Genomic DNA, 10897 nt, shown 5'->3' with positions numbered 1-10897 from the left:
TTTACCAAATTTCCTTCTTTTTCCACATCATACATTTATTTTTAAAAAATTATTTCCAGGGTATCCTATATTTACCCAACAGTCCATGTGTAGCATCATAGTTCTACACAGTCAAAATTTATGACCTTGAAAGATTGAAAGATCCACAAAGAAAAACACAAAGACTCCAATACTTTGAGTGTTGAATCTGCTCTGTATTTCTTCTGTGTCTGTTCCTTTCTCTTTAATCATAATTAAAATGTTTTTCTATTTCATTTAAATGTATTTCTCTAATGTTGATCAGTTTTGCCAGAATTTTCTTCGTTTGTGGCTGGTTTTGTCTTATTTTATTCTTTTGTCACATTTTGTGGTAGAGTTGTCATTTGCTGAACTTTATTGAATATTTACATGATTTGATTCTTTTTGAAGTCTTCGGGTTTATTCTCTCTTTCCGTTTGTTCCACCATGTTTTAACCATGTTGCTTTGGGCTTTTATCTTTCTCTTAATCTTGACCAAAAATTCATTTCTCCCTCACAAGTGCTTGTTAACACTGAATAAAAAAGAAAATTTAAAAAATTCTTTTTTTCTACCTTTGAGAACTTGAGAGAAGGTTTAAATATGCTAGAAATAGAATACATTTGATCTAAGATAATTTACTGAAAGCGATTCTATATGTCTAAAAAGTGTTCTTGTTTTCCCTAACTACCAGTTTTTTAAATTTATCCTTGCTAAACAATGAAAACTGGTAGATATTTCTTTGCTTTTTCACTATAGAGAAACACCTTTGAAATCCCTGACCTCAATTTACATCACGTTTCATGTTCCTATGACTCGTATACAATGTTTTTCCTAAAGGTAGTTTATGTATTAGAATTCAAAGACTCTTCCATAGAATGTGTTGTTTTAGGTATGGTGGACACCACATGTATTTATAAATTGAGATGACAGTGGATAAGGAAAGTGAAAGGTGGTAGGGATAATTCTGGTCACTTCAGAAAGTAGTTATTCTGTATAAAAATAAAGATAATAAGTCAGCTGGTCTCATCAGTTTGCATCAGTTGAAAAATCAATCTTATTTTTCTTGAATGTCAATATTGTAGTTCAAAAAGGGAACAGTGAAAAGGATAACTATAAATCACAATCTAACACAATCTATCTGTATTGGAGTTGATAGAATCTGTCTCCCAAACCTCTGTTCAGGTATATAATCTTCTCTTCTTTTTTTGTATATATTTGCAACTATGTTAAGTGGGAGTTGGGAGTAGAATAGTGCATTGCTAGCATGGTAAACTCTATCTTGTCAGGTTGAAAAGGCAAATTATATATAATTATTTTACAAAAAACTTTTGCAGATCTGTAACGTATTCCAGGAACGTTTAAAGACTCTATAGAAGGACTAAAATAATGAATATTAAATGGATCCTAATTCCCCAGAGAGCTCTACTTAGTGATTAAAAGACACACTTTAAAAAAATTAAATCATCAATATGATATCTATGAATTTCATCCAAAATAATTTTTTAAAAATAGCTTAATATAACAAAAATTCATGTATTTGTTTGTACAAGTTGACAGAGTTATGTAATCATCACCACAATCCAGTTTTAGAACATTTTCATTATCCCATAAAGATCCCTCTTGTGTGCTTCTGTCAAATCCCATTCTGCCCCTAGCCTATGGGCACAACTAATCTACTTTCTACTTGTATAGATTTTCTTTTCCTGGACATTTCATATAAATGGAATTTGCAGTGTACACTTTTGCACTTGGTTACTTTTATTTAGCATAATGTCTTTGCACATAATTTATATTGTGGTATGTACTCGTAGTTCATTTATTTTTATTGCTAGACAGGATCCAACTTTTGTTTATTCATTTAGAAATTGATAGACATTTGGATATTTTCCTTTTTTGGCTATTATGAGTAATGCTACCATGAATATTCACATAAATTTTTGTGTGAACAGACTTCTCTTTGGTAGATTCCTAGGAATGAGATTGCTGGGTCATAAAGTAAATTTATGATTACCATTATAAAAATGTGCCAAACTGTTTTCCAAAGTGACTGCATAATTTTACATTTACACTAGCAATATTCAAGGATTTTAATCTCTCCCTACACTTACCAGCATCCTTTAGAGTCTTTTTAGTTATAGCCATTGCAGTGCATGTGAGCAGTCATCTCATTATGGTTTTAATTCACATTTCCCTAATGACTAATAATGTTGGGCATATTTTCATACACCTATTAGCCATTGATATACTTTGTTGAAATGTCTATTTGAAGTGTTTTTTTCATTTTAACTGTGTGTATCTCTTATTGCTTAATTATAACAGTTACTTATATTTTTTAGTACAAATTCCTTATCAGATAGATGTTTTGCAAATATATATAATTTTTTGTGGTGTGCTTCTTCATTTTCATAATGATACCTTTTGAAATGTTTACTTCTAGACTGAATTCTATTCATTTATCTACATGTATAACTACATGCAAGTACCATGCTATCTTAATTAATGTATCTTTACATTGCTTCAAAATCACAATGTATAAATCCTCAATCTTCGCTCCTCTGTTTCACAGTCATTTTATATAGTCTCGTTTCTTCCCAAATAAATTTTATGATTATCTTGTCAGTTTTAACAAGGAAAGCCTGCTGGGATTTGATAGGATTTACATTGAATTTGTGAATCAATTTACTCAGAATTGCCTCTTACTAATATTGAGTCTTGAAACCCATAACATGATGTCTTTTCCTTTATTTACATCTTTTTTAATGTTTTCAACAATGTTTGGTAATTTTCTGTGTATGCGTCTTGCTCTTCTCTTGTTAAATTTAATCATAAATACACAAATAAACATTTGCTATTGCAAGGAGAATTGTTTATTTCATTTTTGGATTGTTTCTTGCTCGTTGTAGTGGGCAGAATAATGGACCCCCCAGAGATGTCCACATCCTAATTCCTGCAAACGTATGAACATGTTAGGTTACGTGAAAAAGGAGAATTAAGTTTGCAAAATGGAATTAAGATTGCTAATCCTTTGACCTTCAGATAGAGAGATTATCTTGCATTATCCCCTTATGTCTGATGTAATCATATGATTCTAAAAAGTGAAAAAGAGAATCAGAGAGTCAGAGAAAGAGATGAAACTTTGCTGGCTTTGAAGATAGAGGATGGGAAACATGAATCAATGAATGTGAGAGGCTGCCAGAAACTGGAAAATGCAAGTAATAGGCAAAATTCTTCCCTAGCACCTGAAGAAATGAACACACGCCTGCGCACCTCAGATTATTATATCCATGTACTGAATACGTTTTACTTTTTCCCTCTTCTTTGCAAGTCTTGGCAGAAAACCTCACCATGGTTACTGAATTCTTGTTATTGGATTTTTTGAGCCTTGGTGAAATTCAGCTTGCCCTCTTTGTGGTTTTTCTCTTTCTGTATCTAGTTGTTCTCAGTGGTAATGTCACGATTATTAGTGTAATCCATCAGGATCAATGCCTCCATACTCCAATGTACTTCTTCCTCAACATCAGAGAAATTCTACACCTTTGCCATCCTACCCAGGATGCTCATCAATCTCCTCTCTGTGGCCAGGACAATCTCCTTCATCTCTTGTGCCATTCAAATGTTCTTCTTCCTTGGCTTTGCTATGAACAACTTCCTAGTATTGGGAGTGATGAATTATGATCGCTATTCTGCCATCTGTCATCCTCTGCATTACCCCATCCTTATGAGTTGACAGCAGTGTGGAAAATTGGCAGCCACCTGTGGGATTGGAGGCTTCTCAGCCTCACTTATATTAGTGAATTTAGCTTCCCTTTCTGTGGTGTCAACAAATTCAGTCATTACTTCTGTGATATCTCCCCAGTCATTCTTCTGGTTTGCAACAATACAGATGTTTATGAATTTGTCTTATTCATCTGTGGGGTTCTTGCAATTGTCACCCCATTTTTGTTTATGTTTCTTATGTCTGCATTTAGGATGACCCTAAAGATTCTCTCTGGTGAGGGCAAACGGACAGCTTTTTCCACCTGTGCCTCTCATCTCACCATTGTTATTGTTCACTATGGCTGTGCTTCCTACATCTACCTGAGGCCAAAGGCAAGCTATGTGTCCATCAGGGACAGGCTGGTAACAGTGATGTATACCATTGTCACTCCATTATTAAGCTCCATGGTATACAGTTTCAGAAACAAAGATGTCCACATTGCTTTCAGAAAATTTTGGGGGGAAAATGGATCTGTAAAATTAAATAATTGAAATATTGTTGTATTTTGGATACCGTAACAAATAATAGCCCTTTTTCACATGCATATTTTATCTATAACCAATTCATTGAAATAATATTTCTCACAACTAGAAGGACCAGCAACTAAGATATGCAACTGTGTACAGAGGGGGTTTGGGGAAAAAAAACAGGAAAAAAAAAAAAAGATTGGCAACAGTTGTTAGCCCAGGTGCCAATACTTGGAAAAAAAAAGAGGAATATTGGCAACAGTTGTTAGCCCAGGTGCCAATCTTTAAAAAATTAACAACAATAATAATATTTCTCTATAAGATGTGTGCCATAAAATATATTTTTCTCCTCACAATCCTTTAAATCCAATCTGTAGGGTATTATTTTTCAGCTTCTGAGATGCATGGAATCTCAGGGTGTTCCCAAATCTAAATGGCCAGTTCACTGTAATAATCAAAAGTCCAAATCTCCTTTAATGCTAAAATTTTCCCCTTTCTCTGGTGTTAGTATTCTTAAATTCATGAATCCTACATTGGGGACAATCGAGGTTCACTTATTTATTAGCTCTGTCAGCCACCACTTTTCTCACTACTAACTTTCATGACTGATCCTCGAAGATTACATTGGGGAGAGAGAAGGAGCGGGTGGAGGAATGTTCTTACTGGACTTTTATTGTCTTGCTCTGGCACTGGTGCTCTCAGGGCTTTGCAGATGTTGGACACTGAGTCCTTCTCATGTGCTGAGCTTTCATGGGTTTCTGGAAGTATTTCCTACTTGGAGCTTTTACTACCTTTCTTGTGACAGGGTTGAAGCTGCCTCTGGCTGACAGCTTGTCAACTTGCCTCTTAATTCTGAGAGTTCACCAATCTTCTGAGTCACATCTCTTTTAGGGGTTCTTAGGTAAATCCATTTTCAGTGATTCCAGATTGAGTTTTTCTCTCAACTAGCCCATAGCTGATCCAAAGGAAAATTTTGTGCATCCTTACTCTTCCCACAGTCAAACTAAGTGCAGACATCTCTCTCTCTGTTGTTTGTACTTCCCATCAATAGCAACAGACTGCTTCGTTCAGGTTTCTCACATAGAATCAAATACTAATCCACTCTGTATCTTCAACTCCAGGGGATACATATTGAAGTCTTGAAGTAGTTCTCCTTTTGAAGGGAGATAAAATACCAAGAACTCCAATAGCTTCCTCCAAAGGATGCATTTCCATCCCTTCTTCTCTGAATTTTTTAATTTTTTTGAAAGCAGTTGACACATTTTCCTCTCTCTGATTTTGTGCCTCAATTGAAAGTAAGATAGAAAAAATCCATGTTGTACATTATGTGCCACTGCTGCCTGTTCTTTTCCTCTAGAATAAGGTATTCTGATGGGGTTTACTGGCAAATATTGAGTTCAAAAAGTTATTTTTTGTAAAAAGAATTAAATAGTTGGCCTTACCAGTGGTGTAGCCACAGTTAAACACATTAATCATGCTAATCCACATCTCGCAACAGACATTTCTTTGACAATCTGTTGAAAGCAATATCCAAACATGAAATTATCCTCATGCTCATTGGAGAAGGAAAGTTGCTTTCAATTTAAGGAGTTTCAGAGTATTTAAAACCCATTAATAGACCCAGTTCATGAAGTTCCTTGCTCATGGCCATTCTCATCTAAATCATTTCACTCTATTTTTACCATTTCATCCTTTCTTTTCAACTTTTGACATTTTGTTATTATCCTCCTTTTTGCCAGTTTGAGAAATTTCTTTTATCTAACTTCATAGATTTTAGGTGGTTTGTAATTTGGTTATAATGGTAGGAGAAATTAATGGGAATTCTTGCAGCTACCTACTAGATTTCCTTAATAGATATAACTTCCCCTTCAATGCTGAATTTCAGAAAAACTCACCATGGAGTAAACAGAGATGATATTCTGCTTAAGATGCTCCTACAATTAAATAGAGTAGCGCTGATCTATGATGTCACATTCATTTTAAACAATTAGGAGAAGGTACTGTGCAGTCTAGAATTTACGGTTTCTGAATATAGAGTATGGTAGACATTAGAAAAATTAAATCTGCACTGTAGGAAGCAACAGTAAATAAGCAGGAAGCTCCAGAAATGCACTTTGTACTTAATACGTTGAGCAACTTTAATAAAAAGTGACTGAGTTTTGTGTCTAACAAAGTACATAGAATGTTTTCTACAACAACCTGACACTAATGTGATTTTTTAACTTTTATTTATCTTATTTTATGGGCCTAATTTCTGATCATCTTCTTCATGTGTGTGCCTCATGAGTGACTTTTTTAATTAGCAGAAACATAAAATAGTTGAAATTATCTTTAACAAAAATATGCATAATACAATATATGAGACTATGAATTAGAACAACAATACTTCTACAGAAGAATAATTTTTAGTGATTAAAATATAGCCATCTTGGCTGTTCTTACATATGACTTACATTCTTAATTACAGTTATAGTTACATAAAAGTGTTGTAAAAGATAAACCTGAATTCAGACACATTGGACATTAGATTCTTCCATTTAGTACTTCTAAGCTGGGTTCCTCATGGAGATGGGGTCTGTGCTGGCCTAGAAACCAAATAACATCTCAATCAAAAGGGCCATCACCTCCTCTGGTCCAATATATAACCTTGTCATCATCAAAATATTCCTCCATTTTCACCTATTTCATAAAGGATTTCCTAATTGGCATCGTCAAAACACCATAACAGTTTAGGCTAAACTTTTGCCTTTTACAGAGTTCTGACTTTTTCAGGAATTTATGTCCATACTTTATCTACTCTGCCAGACTGTAAGCAATCTGACAGGAAATATTTTGTCATCCCCAAGTATTGGCCCTTCCCATTATTATCTAGATCCCTGATAAAGTATGAAGCATGCATTAGATGACTCATAAATGTCTCAACTTCATTTGAATAAATGACTGTTCTACATAGCTAAATAGAACACCTGAAAGCACACGTGAAAGGGTGGCAATATTCATGTCCCCCAAAATTTAATGATTTAAAACAACAATAATTATTTATTCTGCTCATTAATTTCCAGTTTGCGGAGGGCTTATGATGAGTTGTCTCTGCTCCATACAATGTCAGCTGGGCAGCTTGACTAAGGTGGAAGGACCCACTTCCAAGATGGCTCACTCATATGGCTGACAGGATGGTGTTGGCTGATGGTCAGGAACTGAGCTATGACTACAAACTGGGAGCCTCAATTCTTCTCCATGTGGCCCTCTCCATGGAGTTCCTTGAAGTTTCTCATAGCATGGTAATTGGGTCCAAAGGGTAAACGTTCTAAGATCCAGGAAGTGGAGACTGTGAGGCTTTTAAGGTATAGCATCATTATAGTGTGTTTTATTGGTCAAAGCAGTCATAATGGGACCACCAAAATTCAAGGGGGAGGGAAATAAAGCACATATATCTCATTGGGAAGATGCTCAAAGTACTGGTGGTTATCTTCAGTTTTGTATAATCTTTCCTCTGATCATAAATTGTTTACATTCTTATCACTTGCAATGCATATTTTAATCCTCCCCAAGGAACCCACAAAATCTCATCCAATTGCAACATCTGGCTGGCTCTGGTTCAAGGTCCAGGATCTTGTGATCTAAATCAAGTCTATGTACATATGGTGTAGTTTAGGTGTAGTTTATTTCAATTTGAAGTTCTGTGAACTAAAGATGCAGATTATCTGCTCCTGATATATCCAAAATACAATGGTGAGATAAACATAGGAGAACTGCATTAGATACTCCCTTTTGAAAAAGGGGGAAATGAGGCACATAGCAGTCACTGGTGCATAAAAATTCTGAAATCCAGCTTGGCTCATGTTGCCAGTCCCTTCATCAGAATGCAATCCTATTTCCCAGGAATGATTCTCCATTGCTTTTTGCTCTAACCGAGTCGTCTTTTTCCCACAATCTGATCATTCTTCCTTATCTATAAGACATAGCCTGTATTTCTAGATGAATAGTTTTCTCGATCTGATTCCTGGATGTAAGAATATTGGAGGACTTAAACTTTTTTCATTTTTTTCTCTCTCCCCTTTAGGACATCTTGATATAATTTCTTTAAAAAACTTTGTGAGTTTCTAGAGTATCAATTTATAAAATTAACTCTATTAGGCAAAAGTCACACCAATATTTATTTCTTTATTATAGGCTATCTGTGAGGCTGCTGTATGACAATTCTCTTAAGACTCTTAAGAAGAGCTATTGTTTAACTTAGAGGATTTATTCCATTAGGATAATTAGAAACCTTACTTGGTATAGACTAAAATATTTCTGAGTTCTAACCAAAATTGAAGCAATGGTTCCCTGATAGTATCCTAGATTTAATCTTCTTGCTGAAGCCCTTCCTTACTTTGAGAATCTTGTTGGGGAAGATTGGGGAAGAGATGAGAAACAATTTTATTTTCAAATCCAAAAACTTCTGGATTTTTTATATTTCTTCTAAATTCTTATCAAAAACGTTAACATCAACTTCTTTTGTTCCTATCTTTCTTCCCATATTTCATCATTGATTGGCACATTCTATAATCTTGCTAGAAATTTCACTGGAAAGTCCCATGATTTCGCAAACTGCGTTTTCTGTTTTCCAGCCCATAATATGCCAAATTTCCCAAAAGCACAATAAGTATCCTCTTTTTACCAAACTATGATAAGATTTTTCTCTCTGTCCTTCAAATGCTTACCAAGTCTTTCCTCCTGACTCTTCCATCTTTCAAAAACAGAACGCTTAAGCCTTTACAAATTCTTCTAACACCAGTTCCAGAATCAATGACACTTGTTTTAAGTTTTAATTACAATAGCACTGTAACTTAAGATACCAAATTCTGTTGTAGTTATTTATTATTGCATAGAAAACTACCCATAACCTTAGTTGGTAAAATAACAATTACTTATTTTGCACTCAAATCTATAATTTTGTTAGGGATCCATGGGGACAGCTGGCATCAGCACTTTGTGAGGTCAGCTTGGGTGGCTCAAGTAGGGTTGAGGGATCCATTTCCAAGATTGCCCACTTAAGTAGCTGGTTAGTTCATGTTAACTTTTGGCTGTGTGTTTATCTGCAGCTGTTTGCTAGGAGCCTTGGTTTCTCACTAAATGGATTCTCTAAGGATTGCATTGGCTTTCTCAACACTTGGTGGCTAGGGTATAAAAATGGATGATCAGGGGCCGGCTGTGTGGCGTAGTGGCTGGGTTTGTGCACTGGCTTTGGTGCCCCAGGGTTTGCAGATTTTGATCCTAGGTGCAGACTTGCACACCACTTGTTGAGCCATACTGTGACAGGTGTCCCACCTGTAGAGTGGAGGAAGACGGACACAGATTGTGGTTTAAGGCCAATCTTCCTCAGCAGGAAGGAGAGGATCAGCAGCAGATGTTAGCTCAGGGCTAATCTTCCTCATACACACCAAAAAAGAGGATGTTTAAAGAGACAGGAAGTAAAAAATTATAGACTTTAGATTCCAGGGTTTATAAACTGATACAGTATCACTTTTGCTACAATTTGTCAGTCAAAGTAGTCACTCAGCCTACCTAGATTCAAGGGAAAGAAGCATATACATCATCTTTCTAAGTGAGAAGTGTAAAAAATGTGTCGCTATATTTAATCTTCTGCACATCTAGAGGAAGATAATGCCTGTGGATGAATCTTCTTAGCAAAGTATTTGCTAAAGGTCTAGCCATGGTCTTAATCTCTGACACAACTGAAGGAGAGAGAAATCACCAAGTCCTGTTCATCAAGTTTTTACTTAATAACTTAGCTTTTATCCTGCTATCCCGTCCTTGTAACATCTCTGACATAACTCATACAAGAGCAGTCCATATGAGCCCACCATAGAGACATCCATAGGTATCTAGCATTTGCCCCATTTCCAGTCCAAGTGTCAAACTCACTGATGGAGGAAATGAATATGTAACCTGAAATTAGGAGGAAGTTCGACTAAAGGAGATGTCTTGGCCAAAATATATACCAGGTCACTATCACATTTTTCTTCATAAATCAAATTTTCTTTATTTTTTATTGAGTAAGTGTTTATCATGCTTACATTATATTCCAGGAACTCATATGTTTCCCTGTATCTGAAGATTTATTTTGCCTCTTCCATTCTGATATTATGCCCTCTATTCTTTCTATCTGTCTTCTCATTTCCTGGCTTTACAAGTGAAAATGTGAAATGGATCTTTTTCTCAAACCTGAGAATAAAAATTTTGAGTCATTATGTAGGTAAACTCAAAGGGGGTAGTTCCATTAATGTCTGTTTTAACAAATGGAACCCAGAAAACTTCCATCTCTTTGAGTACCTAGAGAATTTCTAAGAGGAAACCAGCTAATTCCCATGGGGTATTAGACAGGGCCTTCTCTTTGGCCAACTAATTCTCATAGCACCTTACCAAGATTCTACCTGCTAATTAGGGAAATTATGGACGAGTATTGGACACAATGTTGTAATTAGCTCCCTATGGAGAGAGAGATCTCAATTACCAACCAAGGCATTGAGGCCTTGGCTAATGTAAAAACGAAAGACTATTAGTGATACTCATTGAGGCAATGACTAACCTGCCCATGGGGAAAGGCACAGGTGATATTTTTCTATGCAGTAATAATTTTCTTATACTGGTCCAGAGATTTTGTGGAAAATAGAAGAACCCTGGGGCATT

The 10897-nt window shown here is 35.5% G+C and overlaps 1 pseudogene; it reads left to right on the top strand.

Moving 5' to 3' along the window:
* The first annotated feature begins 3080 nt into the window (after nucleotides 1–3080).
* Nucleotides 3081–4246, top strand: LOC106835786 (olfactory receptor 10R2-like; annotated as a pseudogene).
* The last annotated feature ends 6651 nt before the right edge of the window (nucleotides 4247–10897 follow it).

Source organism: Equus asinus, chromosome 25 (genome assembly GCF_041296235.1).
Source record: "Equus asinus isolate D_3611 breed Donkey chromosome 25, EquAss-T2T_v2, whole genome shotgun sequence".
NCBI lineage: Eukaryota > Metazoa > Chordata > Mammalia > Perissodactyla > Equidae > Equus > Equus asinus.
This window is presented reverse-complemented; position numbering and strand designations above follow the sequence as displayed.